This window comes from Paramisgurnus dabryanus, chromosome 7, assembly GCF_030506205.2.
Source record: "Paramisgurnus dabryanus chromosome 7, PD_genome_1.1, whole genome shotgun sequence".
NCBI classification, from domain to species: domain Eukaryota; kingdom Metazoa; phylum Chordata; class Actinopteri; order Cypriniformes; family Cobitidae; genus Paramisgurnus; species Paramisgurnus dabryanus.
The window spans coordinates 12,542,643-12,558,329 of record NC_133343.1 but is presented as its reverse complement, the minus strand read 5'-3'; positions in this window follow the sequence as shown (position 1 = coordinate 12,558,329).

Here is a 15,687-nt window from a genome sequence, read left to right as displayed (position 1 = left end):
ATTTGGGTCTCCAATGTAAGGATGCACCACATCAAAAGAAATTTTTTTTTCCTAAAATTTTACGCCGCCAAACAGGAAGTAGTTTATATCTCAGGAACCCTTTCACGTATTGAAACCAAACTTTGTACATGAATTTGGGTCTCCAATGTAAGGATGCACAACATCATAAGAACACATTTTTTTTTAAATTTTACGCTGCCAAACAGGAAGTAGTTTATATCTCAGGAACGCTTTAACGTATTGAAACCAAACTTTGTACATGAATTTGGGTCTCCAATGTGAGGATGCACAACATCAAAAGAACAATTTTTTTCCTAAAATTTTACGCCGCCAAACAGGAAGTAGTTTATATCTCAGGAACCCTTTCACGTATTGAAACCAAACTTTGTACATGAATTTGGGTCTCCAATGTAAGGATGCACAACATCATAAGAACACATTTTTTTCTAAAATTTTACGCTGCCAAACAGGAAGTAGTTTATATCTCAGGAACGCTTTAACGTATTGAAACCAAACTTTGTACATGAATTTGGGTCTCCAATGTAAGGATGCACAACATCATAAGAACACATTTTTTTCTAAAATTTTACGCTGCCAAACAGGAAGTAGTTTATATCTCAGGAACGCTTTAACGTATTGAAACCAAACTTTGTACATGAATTTGGGTCTCCAATGTGAGGATGCACAACATCAAAAGAACAATTTTTTTCCTAAAATTTTACGCCGCCAAACAAGAAGTAGTTTATATCTCAGGAACGCTTTTACGTATTGAAACCAAACTTTGTACATGAACTTGGGACTCCAATGTGAGGATGCACAAACTAAATAGGCGGCACCAGAGCAAGCACACTTTTGCAGTTCGTCCCGAAATGCATTTTCTAGTTATTATTATTCCCGGGGCAGATTTTGTGTCAGCTCTAGCGACTAGACCGTTTGACACAGAGACACCGTTCAAACTTTAAAATGTTCGGGCAGTACCGGTGTAAGTTGTTTGAGAAGATGAAGTCACAGATCCATGTCGTTCGTCCGCCATATTGGATAGAACAGAAAACCTTAAAAAAGTTTCACAGGTCACAAATTTTGTCCAAACTTCACGAAACTCGACGTACACGATCCTTGGACCAAGCCTCACAAAAGTTACTAGAAGGATTTTTGATTTTCGGAAGCGTTTGTCCGTCACAGCCCAAACTAAATGTGCGTCGACGCCGCCAAAACAGGAAGTAGTTTATATCTTAATATGTCTGTAACATTTCTTAACCAAATTTTTTATATGAACTGGGGACTCCAATGTGAAGATGCCCAAGATAAAAAAACATTGCAGTAACATGTCTATATTATGTTATTTCCACTTTAAAATGTCCAATTGAACCCTCTGTAAATAAGAAAAAAGCAAGGCGTCTTCACCACTAGAGGGCAGCCTTTATGTTCAAACGTGCCTTCACACGTGACTAGACAGAAACTGACTGTGTGAATACGGTATTGAAAACTAGTATTATTTGATAATACTTATTCCGTTGGAATATTAATACTTCTCATATACGTTTGTGCACAAAACTGCAAATGGTTTTTATATTCTGAACGCTTATGAATCAAAGCGAGCTCCTGGAGAACCTGCAGTTTCACAATAAGGTATACAGGTAGGAATGATATGTCATTCAGACATCTTTTAAACCCTTTCTTTTATTTCATTGATATATGGCATGACAAGTTTAATTCCTCCTTCATCAATGTAATACATTGTAAACGTATTAGTTAAAGACGCGTATCCTCGCGCGTCAGTATCACCAGTGATCGTTTGGAGCGCGAGTCACCCTTCACATGTATTCTCGCTTTGGTCCGCCCGTATGAAGGTATATTTGGTGCAAAACAACTGCACACCTGTGACAGTGGAATTTGTATTTGTAGAGATTATCCACACATGTGTATAAGTAAATTTGAAGTCACAGATGAAGAGTTGCAAACTTGTAGATTTTTTTTCTTTCCCTCAAATACAACACAACAGTTACACATTCACAATCCTTCAGTGCAGCTGCACAAATCCCATTTTACAAATTACAGATTAAGAAACTCACAAGCTTACGTTTTTTGCTACAATTTCTGCAGTAAATATGGTGCAAAACCTACTTGAATGCCTGCATCAAAATATGGTAAAAAGTCACACACAAATTTTGTACATTCGCAAATCAGTTTGAGCATCTGTGCGATGAGACTTGCATGTGTGTACAATTTTTTTTCACACATTTTTTAAATATTTCTAGCACAACACAAGTACATGAAAACAACTGCTTGAATCTGCTGCTACGAGTTTCAAACACTCTTTTTCGTGTGCTCTCTGTTTTGCACCAAATATCTCGAGATAAATGATGCAAAAGTGATTTGTATACCTGTAGGCTATGGCAAGCACTGTTCAGCACTGCCCACCAGGTGGCGCCCAACACTCACTGAAGCAGAGTTTATTAATTACTACCAATGTTTCAGCAAGGTAAATCGCCTTTATCAAGGCATTATTTTCACCAAGTGGAGAACAATATAAATGGGAGTGCTAATTATACACAGATGAAGGTAATTACATACAATATTCCAATGATTAATTAGTAAACAAAATATAAGTTCCTTAAATCTCAAACCATCAATATAAGTAGATAAAAAAATATAAGCAGCAAATACACACATAGGCCTACATATAAATTAGATAGTCCCATTCATTTTTAATATTATAATACTTAAAAACAACCCAAATCAAAATCTACTTTTAAACCATGTGTGGCCAATGTTCGCATTTAATATACCTAAAAGGCCTCCTGTCAAAGTAAAAATTGGTCCAACTCACCTCACCTTCTAGATGGAAATACCCTCTCAATTCCTATATACAATAATGAAGTTATAGGATGATTAAGTTCAACAAAATGCCATAGCTGCCAACTCTCACGCATTCACCGTGAGACTCACGCAATTGACTCCATTCTCACGCTCTCACGGCACACATCCATTTTCTCACGCAGGCTCATGCCCACCATTGAGATTCCCATTGAGTTTAATAAAAGTCATGAAATAATTGCCTAAAATACCTAACTGTAAATACTGTAAAACGCCTATCTCTATCTGGCGTGCCTCAATCAGCATAAAGCGCTCGTCAAAGTCAAAATGATGTGAAGGCCAATCAAATCAAAGAAGGTGGAGTTATTTTTAACAGATGCCGGAGCGCGAGCTACAAGTTACAGAGCGAGTGCGCGGCTGCGCGATGGTGAAAGAGCAACGCACGATGTAAGTAGCTAAACCAGTGCTCACAGTACTGACACTTTTATATTTTAGCCTACCTTCACTGTCTTTTGCGTGCCACCACTTCTCATGTTGCTGGTACTTTGCTGCAAAGAGTCAAATAGCATTTCACTTCATGTGGCGCTGAGCAGAAAGTTCGGCAGCGAGGACATCAGAGTACCGCGAGAGCAATTCGAAATGTTACAAAAGGGTCCGCCTTTACCTTTGCTCTTGCGTGACTCTGATGTCATACGCCGATCAGTCAGCTCCGAACACACAAAGCGTCAAGGTCTGGATGAAAAGCAGAGGCCTGCCCGGATTCCACGCACACAGATACCCTCAGAAAACAGCAATTTTTAATCAACCCTCACCCGCGTGTGCATGTTTGGAAGCACTACAAACCTGCGTGAAGTTTGCTGGTGCATGTTTGTAAGCACTACAAACCTGCGTGAAGTTTGCTGTGACAGTTTTTAATAAAAGAGAAAAAAGTAAATTGATATTTGACATCTATAAACAATAATATACAAAATATAATTATATGCAGGCCCGGATTAAGAATTCGGAGGCCCCTGGGCACAATTTCTTGTAGGCCCCCCCACGCACACAATCAAACTATATTGATATATATATATATATATATATATATATATATATATATATATATGGTTCTTTTTGTTAGAAACACCTCTACTTTTACAGGATTTACACTGACATATTACAGCCGGTGATCACTACCTGTAGGACAATATCAATACATGTAGATATTTTTGTTGCAAGCAGGGACCTGCACAGAGACCTGCACAGGGGGCAGATGCTCAAGTGAAAAAAGGGCACTTCTCTAAGGCCTAATTCTTAAACAAAAGCTTAAATATATTGACACAACTTCCTTATTTTAATTCCTTCATACACACCCAACTGTTTCATACTCTACAGATTTCTACAAAATACAAAATAATCAGTTCACACAAAGTGTTTATCACAAGAACAGAAGACAGCAAATGATACTGCCAACAATGTGCATGTTTTCTGTTCTACTAGTTTCAAATATATTTAGAATAAATGGCTGCACCAAGCAGAGGGTACAGTTTCACTAATAATGTGTTTGTTTATTTTGCACGTGGAAGTAAATCTTTTTCATTCTTTTGGTGTTAAAATAACACATCTTTACACTAAACTAAAAAAGGAGGGTTGCTGCTATATTATTAATTTCACAGGAAAAATGCTGAAAAATGTGGGGGAAAAACTACAGATAGATTGACAAAATAAAAAAATTAAGCAACTGAAACTGTTACAAAAAGTATTGAACTTTAAACTAAAACCTGTTACTTTTGGCTTATCTACACTTTAGAAAACCTATTATGAGTCATGTGAGCAAGACAACAATTGTCTTTTGGATAATGAGCTGTAAAACTGAGGTACTGGTAGTTATGTCATTTGATCTCCACTGACTTCCCCACAAGTCAAGAAAAAAACACAGCTGGAATACGACCTGTGTGAAGAGCTCCTGCTACCTGTCTGTCTGTTGGCGATGTGTGTTTCACTGTTGCGCACAGATTCAGAGGAGGAAGGGCAATCTGGGCAAATACAACAAACTTTCCCAGGGCACGTGCCCATAATGCCCATTGGTTAATCCGGCCCTGATTATATGGTCTTGACATACACATTATCTGTTGCTTTAGTTTAATATAAACTACTCATTTGGTTTATTTGATTGTGACAGTCCCTCTATCACCAATCACAAATCATCACTTTACGCTTCTCTTTCTCAGTGGATAAACTGAATCAAAGCTGCTGTCATCTGCAGTTATACATTTTACAGAGACCAGTATTCATTAGATTTTAAGAACTTTTTTGGCACTTTTATCAGAAGGAAAGCATAATAATAATAATAAAGACTCTCATCTCAGGCATTTAAACTCAGTAAAAGCTTTTATTTCAATTTAATTTCTAAAATATGATTAGATTTGTATTGTAAACCATTTTTACGCAGTCTTTTCCAACTATTTAACACAGAAATAGCTAAAATCCACATTATAATCAATTGGCAAATGGTTAGGACTTATATAAAAAATTATTACCACAATCCCCCCCTCCAAAAAAAAAATCTCACTCCAAGCTGAACTCAAAAGTTGGCAGCTCTGAAATGCAGTGCTAATGGAAGGTTCATATTTCTGCATATTATTGCACTCTGATGTTTCGCGATGCGTGTTTTATACTCTCTATTTGTTTTCCTACAATGACAGTGTTAAAGTGGTTTCTGTTGGTATAGATGGAGAAGAGAGGTCCGATCTAACTAATTTATCTCGTAGATTACATTCACAATGTAATCTAGGAGACTGTACCACAAGGGGAAGATCATAAAGATGTGTACGATTTTCATCGGATTCCAAAATATGCCAATGTTGGTTGATTATCTTTTAAATTGGTTCCACACGTTTGGTATATTAAGAAATAAACATCACTGAAAATTCTTTTTAATATTTCTCTTTTTTTCTGCAATAAATCTGAGCCTTGTTTTTTTGTTCCACAGCATGTATTTGTTTGGGGGTGAATCCCAAAGATTGTTCCATATCATTAAGATTCTTAATAAAATCATTGGGTCCCTTATATATTCTTTTTAGACTTAATATATTACATTTGACTGTAAGGAAGACTTTTCTTCAATGGTTACGGATGATAACTGTCACAGGAAGGCAAGACATGGCAAGATATGCGGATCCAAATGCAGTTTTTGAGTGTATTAAATCCAAACAAGGTACAGGAGCACATGCAAGAACATGAACAGTAACACATGACAGGAAGCAACCAACATAAAACAACGGCTGAAAAACAGGCAATCAACAGGCAGGGTAGTTCAACTTGACAAGAACCAATGACAGAACAGAAACAATTAATTACTATGAAAACAGATGGGCAGTGGGTGGAGTATGAATTAATGTCCATGGCAACAAAAAAGGGGGTGGGGCAACAAAGGAACAAGAGGGAAAGCAGACGCACTAGAAATAGGGCAGACACAGACAGGACTCATGACCTTGGCCGTACCCACCATTGAGGTCCGGAGTCAGGACTTTTTTTCTTATTTGACTCCACGCTCAGTGCTCGTTTGGCTTCTTGCGGCACAGCGCAGACCAATCGGCATGTGACGTAAGCCGTAGGTATACTAGGGACGTCTGCATATGTGCGCCGTCCGCATGGCATCATTTTCGTCATCAAGAGGGTCCGCGTACGACAGCATATGCATGTGAAAATGTTGAGAAAGGACACTACACTACAAACAACTACACAAAGGCAATGGACAGCATTTGCACACACACCATCGTTTTCTCTTCTTTTATTTCACTTCTTCCAAGAACAGAAAGCTGTGGAGCATTTTTGTCACCATAATATGTGATTCCTGTTCTTTGTTTTTTTGTTGTTTGTTCTAAACTATGTTTGCAGTGGTGGATCCGCTACTTTTCTTAATCTATCCTAATTTTTTTAATATACTGTAAATGTTGGAAATCAGTGCTGCCCTGACTGCCTGGAAGAGTAAACAATTGAATAAGAAATCATTTGTATTGCGTATTCGTGTCGCACGCGGCCATCCATGTGTAGCCAAGGGGAGTATACTTGGAAAAATGTATACCCCGGCCTTTAGCACCAAGAGACCAATTCAACAGTAATTGACTCAGTATGCTTTTAAATCGATCTCGCGAAAGTGTGATGTTAAAGGCCAACAGGTCTGCGCTGCACCCCATTAAGTAAGATAAAGTCAAAATGATACCGAGATAACCAATCAAATCAAACCAGCAGAAAGAAGTGCAATTTAAGAGGACAGGTGCACAATACCTCAGTTAGTGGATGTGCAAGAAAGATATAAGTAATCAAAAGCTGACTATCATACAGCAGTTTAATGATGAGAAATATGAAACCGCAGTGACTGTCAAGGTGATAGGACAAGAAACATTACTGCAGCGGAGCCAGATGGGGGTCCAAAATTAATGCGCTATTTTCACTTGTCGCTTCGGTTTAGGGTTAGATTTGGTGTTTGCGTTAGTTTGTCACTTTAAGTATTGGTTTATACTATTTTTTTCTGATGTATTCTTTTATATTTTCTAAACTTTAATCAATTATCGCCTGGCATTGGGGTTAGAGTTGGGTTTGGGTAGGGATGTCATTTTATGTAAATCTAACCCTAAACCGAAGCGACAATGGTAAGAAAAAAGGACAAAACAGTTGAGTAACCAATCCGTGAGAATGCCACGGAAAAGAAAGTCTGTGGCAGGGCCATGGAAATATGCGGGGATCCGTGAGAATGCCACGGAAAAATGAGCAAAAAATTCTGTGACTGCCACGGAAATTTGTGAGATCAGGTTGAACAAAATTCAATGCCACCCTTTAATTCTTGAAGAGATCTTTTACTGTATATTTGTCACAGACAGAGGCGGACCACAGACTTTCTGTGTCACGCCCCTCCTTGAGTTCCACCTCGAGGAGGTCCCAAAAGTACCCCAATGACCAGACACACGAAGAAGAGATAAGTAAAATATAACAATCTTTATTAAATTATTTAAAAATAGAATGGGAAATGGGAAAGGGGGAAGTCTAAAATGTCCTCTCTCTCTCTCTACTCCAGGGAGAGATGGGGGTCAGGGGAAGGGGGATGGCAAATCGTCCAGCCAGCAAGGTACGTGCCCACAGGGAAAGGACAGGAAGGAGCTCCCTCGTCCCTGTCACACCTCCTGTGTTTTTGTAAATCCCGTGGCGCCCTTCTCTTCCTTTGGGCCCGTCTCCAGCGGCCTCGTTTTCCTGCTCAAATCGGAATGAGTGTTCATTTCCGTACTCCCCCTCTTACATGAGACCTCCTGGATACGCAAGTATGAACAGGTGAGTAGCAAGGTGACTCAGCTTCTAACCCTATGTGCAGGTAGGTATCCTTCGCCGTCGTGTTCTTTCCTCTAAGCGCCCGGGGCGTGTAAGGTAGGTGAACTTTAGCCCAGGTTAAGTATCGTTCGTCACCGTATTCTTTCCTCTAGGTTCTCGGGACGTGCAGGGTGAGTTAACTTTAGCTTTGGGTAAGTATCGTTCGTCATCGTGTTCTTTCCTCTAGGCTTTCGGGACGTGTAAGGTGAGTTAGCTTTAGCTCTGGGTAAGTATCGTTCGTCGCCGTATTCTCTGCTCTAGGTTTTCGGGACGTGCAAGGTGAATTAGCTTTAGCTCTGGGTAAGTATAGTCCGTCGCCGTATTCTCTCCTCTAGGTTTAGGTTTTTGGGACGTGCAAGGTGAGTTAGCTTTAGCTCTGGGTAAGTATCGTTCGTGGCCGTATTCTTTCCTCTAGGCTCTCGGGACGTGTAAGGTGAGTTAGCTTTAGCTCTGGGTAAGACAGTGTATATCTTTTGTCGTTGTAATCCGCTATACTTTAGGCTTGCCACACAAGACGAATAACTTTAACTCAGCGGACAGTGGGTATCTTTAGTCGTTATAATTAGTTATACTATAGGCTTGCCACACAAGACAAATAACTTCAGCTCAGCGGACAGTGAGTATCTTTAGTCGTTGTGATTTGTTATACTTTAGGCTTGCCACACAAGACGAGTTAAATCACTCTGTACAATACCTCCTCAGGGGACACAGTTCACCTTTATATCTTCGGGGCCAGGGTTTGCAGCGGGCAGTCAGAAGATGTTTAGGCGACGTGCTGGTGACCACAGCTTTCGCTCGTTCCCCTAGGGCTCTCCCAGACCTGTGAGTGGGTACAGACAGCAAAAAGAGACGGCACAGCACAGCAAAGTTCCAGTGCACACACGTCAAGACGAAAAGCTCACCCACAGCACTTCAGACACACTCCAGTGATTAATAAGGTCTGCACCCTCTGCCGGGTTGAGACCCATCCTAAGAAGAACTTGGATTTTCTGTACTCACACAACCTTCGCCCAATCGGTCAGGCCCGCAAGACCACCAGGCCCAAATCTGCTGCTTCAACTCCTTCACTGATATCCTCATATACAGTGGTCAGAAACATCAGCTGTACTTGGTATGCATATAACTCTATTAAGAGAGGTGAATAGTATCAAATGTCCGCTTTACTCACAGTCTGTGTGGATGTACGTCTTACTCCTTTCACCATCCGCTCCCCGGATGTATCCCCAATTCACCGCAGCTTTCCCCAAGCTGTCTCTCTCTCCGGGTCTTTAACACAACACACACGTAGTAAGTAAATCTCCTTAACAATATTTCACGTTGCTCACCCCGTTTACTCGTTGATTTCCTTTACACCGTCCAATCCTTTCAGAGCCTCCTCGTCCTGTAGCTCCCAGATATTCGCTCACGCTACGCCTATGGCGCTTCTTTCCCAACAGTCTCTCTCTTCCTGCAGCTCCGTTGCTCCTTAAGTACTCTATGCATCCATAGGATTACCCAGTCGGTAAGCACCACGTCACTCCTCTCACCTGCTGTGCATTTCGGCCTGATTTTGGTTGTCCCAGGTTACCCGGAAGTGCCGGTGTTTCCGGTATTCGGTCCGGGCGGAACCTGTACTCACAACTTTGGTTCCACCTCAACAGTCACTCCGTGACATCTTGATTAGATTCACTGTATTGTACATGTCTGCTGCCTTGAACTTGAAAATGTGAAGCATCATGTGTGCGGCACAACGCTTCATCCACAGGTAGAGTCTAAATGAGCCCATGTTTGGCTTGGCTTAAACTGACAAATTTACATTATTTGTGAATTTAGCTGTTTTAGTGAGTATCATAGTAAACTACTGATTATGTCTTAATATGTCTTCCGAATGTAAACATTTTATTACATTCTGTCTTAAAGCCTAATAAACATTACCTGTTGAAGTCATTAAAGTTACTTAAATAACAAAAGAAGAGAAAATCATTCACTGTTCCTGACTGTAACTTCGTAAAAAAGATTTATCCATATTTACTTTTAAATACCTTTTTTTGCCAACAATCCTTAAAGCTCCACTGTGTAAGATCTACTCCCATCTAGCGGTGAAAGTCTATATGACAAGCAACTGAATAATACTTTCTAGCCCCCCCCATTCGGAACGCGTTTTAACTCGTACGGTGGCCCGGCCGTGTCATGCCAAGGTTAACATGGCTTCCAGTAGCTACAAAGCAAAAGCAATGAGAAAAAAATGAACAATTTGCAATGTCCTTTGCCTGTGATCCATCAAAGCACACAGATTTATGTTTAACATGAAAAAAGTCTGATTGTCATGATATGTCCGCTTAAAATCACATACAAAAAGCAACCATGACAGGTTTAAATGGACGCGAATTAATATTATGTCAAAGTACAATGCTTATGTTTTAAGTAAACGTTACATGTCCGTGTATATGTAAGAGCTTTCTCTCATATTGGTGAAAAAAGATCGCGCAACTTTCACACGCTTGTAAAATGAAACGAAAGACGCGCAGAGCAGATGCTTTTATCAATGAAAGGCTAAAAATAGCGCTGTCACCGTGTGTTTGTGCTAGAGGTCAGAAAAGATTAAAAACATTTATCTCAGTACCTCAGATTACATAAATGGGCGGAGAGACGGCGTGTGTCTGTTTGATACATTAAACCACATGCATGTTTACACTAACAAGTGTTATGCATAATCATGCTAAAGTTAGCCAAGGAACTATAAAACTTCAAGTTTACAACATGGACTGTATAGATGTAAACGAATATGCTGAATTACCTGTGGAGAATATAGAAAGTGCAACTTCAGTGTCCCTTGAGCCCCCTCTTGGAAAACTAACTCCAATAGATTTTTCCTGTCACGTTGTCGTTTAAAATCCCCGTTTCGCATCCTTGGCGATTTGTTTTAATGTCCTCGAGAATATGTCTTCAACAGGCTTTCAAATCAAAGCATTAGATCGCAGGTTCATCACGGTGTGCGGTTGTTGTAAAATCCGAAGGATTCAGCTACGCAACGCAGGTCACAGGCTGGATACGTCATCAAGCCTGGTTTATTTAAATCAACTGAGCATTACATTCGCAAGTCATACGCATATTACATCAATTTACAATTAACTAAGAATAATTGTCAGCTTTATAATTGTTAATATTCTGAAATAAGACTGTCTTGATGACGTATACCGCCTACACATGCAACCTCCGAAGGCTTCAGCTATCGGACAGCATGAGTGTAGAGTGAAAGCGCGAAAGGCGGAGCTTGAATTTCAGGAATGTCCCTCGTCGGCGAATGTATTTCAAAGATGGAGGCACAACATGGATTCAGCCAGAGAGCGCTTCGACGGTATGCATTTTAAATAGCAGATTCTACACTTACGAGAATACTTTCATTAGTGGGTGGGAAGTAATTACACATGAATGAGCACATACTTTTGAAAGAAAACATGGGTTTTTGTTAAGAATTAACTCAATAAAGTACACAGTAGAGCTTTTAAAGTTGGTTTATTATTGGTTTATTATGCAAGTTCAGCCTTGCATTATGTTTGTATCTTACAGTTATTATAATGCATGTAGTAATGAATGCAGGGCAAGAAGAATATTTATCTAATATGGGGTAATGTAAAGTATTATAATAATTACACATCGTTTTCTTTCATGGGATATGGACCCCCTAAAAAAGCCTTGGACACCCCATTTATAAAATTCTAGTTCTGCCACTGCATTATTGATGTTGTATTTCAACATATTAAGTGTATTGTCATGACACCTGTTTGATCGGTAGCGTGTGTTATGTTACCTTTGTTTTGGTGACGGTCCCTTATGTGTGCACTTGCCCCTCCCTCTTGTTTTTCTCATTGTCTGCCAGCCGTGTCTTGTCATCTTTTTCCTATTTAAAGCCTTTCTGTTTGTCCTGCTTCACGTGCTTGTTGTCTCCGGTAGATCACTGCCTCGCTGCCAGTCCAGAGAGTTTGTTCTGTCTGTTTGCCGTGTTTCACGCTCTGCTTGTGTTCTCGCTCCCAGGATCGGTCGCTGGTTTCCGGACTATTTGTCTCTGCTTCAGGTTTCATTTTTCCTGTTAGTTCAGTTTTCTGTTTGGATTTAGTTCCTGATTGGACTCCTGTCTTCACTCTTCGGCCGGTTGTTGGTTGCTTCGTTTTTAGGCAGTACACCAACGATCGCGCCGGACTGCTTTGTGGCTCGTGATTCGCTTCAGCGAACGTGTGTGGATTACGTCAGCGAACGTGTGTGGATTACGTCAGCGAACGTGTGTGGATTACGTCAGCGAACGTGTGTGGATTACGTCAGCAACCTGTGTGGATTACGTCAGCGATCGTGTGTGGATTACTTCTGATATCTCTTGTGGATTTATTATCTCTCCAGTGGACTTGTGGGGTGCTTTGACATTAAGCAGGAAGCCTACGGACACTGGCTGTGAACTTTTTCTATCCATTGCACTCTCTCTCTCTTAATAAATAAACTCACTTGCATTAGACTCCGGCTCCTTGTATTTTCCCCTGACAGACGAGCACGTCAAGATGGAGTCTGCGAGTGAGGAGAGTTTGAACACTTTGCATTCTGCACTGAGCCAGCAGGGGGCAGTGCTAGACCAACATTCCACCATGTTGGCTTCTGCCTCTCATGACTTTCAGCTCCTCTCTGGCCGGCTCGTGGAGCTAAGCGACCGCCTGGATCAAGTCAATCTGTCTGTCAGAGAACATCAGCTTCCATCACCCAGCGAGACTTCTCCCAGCACTGATCGCGAACCTCATACTGCTACACCACCCACCTATGACGGTGACCCTAACACCTGCCGGGCCTTCCTAGCTCAGTGTTCCCTGGTCTTCGCTCTCCAACCCCGGAGATTCGCTTCACAGACGTCTAAAGTGGCATTTGTCCTCACATTGCTTACCGGGAGAGCGAGAGACTGGGGAATGGCTGTCTGGGAGGCCCAGGCCCCGTGCATGACCACATTCGAGACCCTCGAGGAAGAGATGGTGAGACTTTTTGATCGTTCATTGCAAGGCGACATGGCGGCCGCTGAACTGGTCAGATTATTGCAGCGTGGGTCTACTGTTACGGACTACGCCATTTCTTTTAAGACCTTGGCAGCCACCTGCGGCTGGAACGATGCTGCACTTCGCGTTCAATTCCTTGAGGGTCTCGACGCCCACATCCAAGATGAGGTCACCGCACAGGATCTACCTACATCTTTAGAGTCTGCGATCGATTTGGCGTTGAGAATAGAGACCCGACATCGTCAGCGAAGTCTCCGCCGATCGTTTCGTCAGGCCATCTTGTCTCCACCCGAGGCTCCAGTCACGTCGTCTTCTTCACTCGAGGCGGAGGGGGAACCCATGCAGCTGGGCAGGCTCCGTCTTACCAGCAGCGAGAGGCAACGTCGCCTGTCCAATGGTTTATGCCTTTACTGCGGCAAGGCGGGGCATATGGTTATTTCGTGTCCGGTAAAAGGGGTTGCCCGTCGGTAGTTTCGGGAGTATCGGTGGGCATTTCATCCTTTAACAAATCTCCCGTAAGCCGCACCTTGTTACCTGTTATTATCAAGTTTAATAACTCAGACTTCTCCTCACAGGCATTGCTGGACTCTGGGGCAGAGGCAAGTTTTTTGGACGTCAGTTTGGCTGAGTCCTGGGGCATTCCTGCCATTCCTTAGTCTCTCCGCTTTCTGCCTGGACATTAAAGGGTCAGCACATGGCAGTGATCTCCCATCGCACACCCCCTGTGAGTTTGTTTGTTTCTGGCAATCATCGTGAGGTTATTGAATTTTATTTATTAAAATCATCCCTTTCTCCCATCATTTTGGGTCATGATTGGCTAATAAAACATAATCCTCACGTTGATTGGCAGAACAATATTGTCTTGTCTTGGAAATCTTTGTGTCATGTCTCGTGTCTTGGTCCTGCTCCCTCTGCTTCTGTCTGTTCTACCTTTCAGATTCCTGCTGCTGATCTCTCAGGGGTCCCGACAGAGTATTCTGGTCTGCACCGGGTGTTCAGTAGGGCTCGGGCTACCTCCCTACCTCCTCACCGGTCGTACGATTGTGCTATCGATCTTCTCCCAGGTACTTTTCCGCCTAAGGGTCGTGTATTTTCCCTTTCTAAACCAGAGAGAGAGGCTATGGATAAGTAGATCAATGAAGCTTTAAATGCCGGTCTCATTCGCCGCTCCTCGTCTCCAGCTGGTGCTGGATTTTTCTTTGTTAAAAAGAAAGACGGTTCACTTCATCCGTGCATTGATTATAGAGGGCTAAATGACATTACTGTTAAGAACAAGTACCCCATGCCTTTAATGTCTTCAGCTTTCGAATCATTACAGGGAGCAGGGGCGATTCTAGGGTCAGAGCTTTAGGGGTGCTGAGCACCCAATGAGCCCCACTGCCACCACCCACCCTCTTTTTACACAAAAACAAAAAATATGTCAATTGAAAAATAACTTTATCATTTTAACATTGATTCAACTAACTTCAAAATCCAGATTTTTTTTCTTTTTTTGTGACCTTCAGAACACCAGCTTAATTGTGAGAGTTCCCACCTTCTTCACTCAGCTGGTTTTCCTGACCATTAACTCCATGTGCCTCCTTTTGTGTCAACAGTCATCAGATTGGTTAGAATTAGATTAACTTTATTGTCATTGAACAAAGTAACAGGTATGGACAGCAAAATGTAACTCATCTTCTGTAAATTATTTACAAATGGCCATCTCTAACATATATGGTTGCGTGGCTGACTGAACTTTCATAAACCAATATAAGTCATAAAATAAATAATAATAAAACAAGCTTCACATCAAAAGCAAAAGAAAAAATGAGGTAAAAACCAAAAAGTGCAAAATATCCAGAATAATTACAGAGGTCTTTAAAATACTTTGAATTACTTCCCCTGAATCCCCATTTGGCTCTACTTTGGGAGAGTTAATCTATGTCGCCGAACCTTGAGGGTGGCAAACCTGTCAATTACCCTTTGGTGATCAATTTTTTCAAGAAACTCCTTCTCAATAGACATCACAGCTAGGTGCTGGAGTCTGCTTTGGCCTGTGGTCCTCCTGAGCCATGTGTGGAGCCGACGCAAGGCACTAAAAGACCGCTCACATGTACAGCTGCTAACTGGTATTGTCAAGGCAACCTGCATAGCAGCCTTTAGTGAAGGGAACATTTCCGAATCCAGAAGTTTGTACACTGCTAGCATGTCCTGAACTGTACCAGCCTCAATCTTGCGCTTCAGAAAGTTTTTTGCAACTATCACTTCCTCTGACTTAAGTTCAATATGGTAATGCAGAGCCAGTGCCTTCAGATGAGGCTCAGACAAGAAATGGCCTGAGGTTGGACTGCATGCCTGAATTCCATTGAGCACATCCTCATTCACACCAGAAAAACGCCTCTCAAGTTCACAGATCATTCGGTCCAGACAAGGAAACAAAAGTTTCTTTTTGAGATCTTCAGACTCTGATGAGCCACAGGTTTCACTGCCTGCCCCACACGTAGACTCAACAACATATTCATCCATTCTCTTTGTCTTC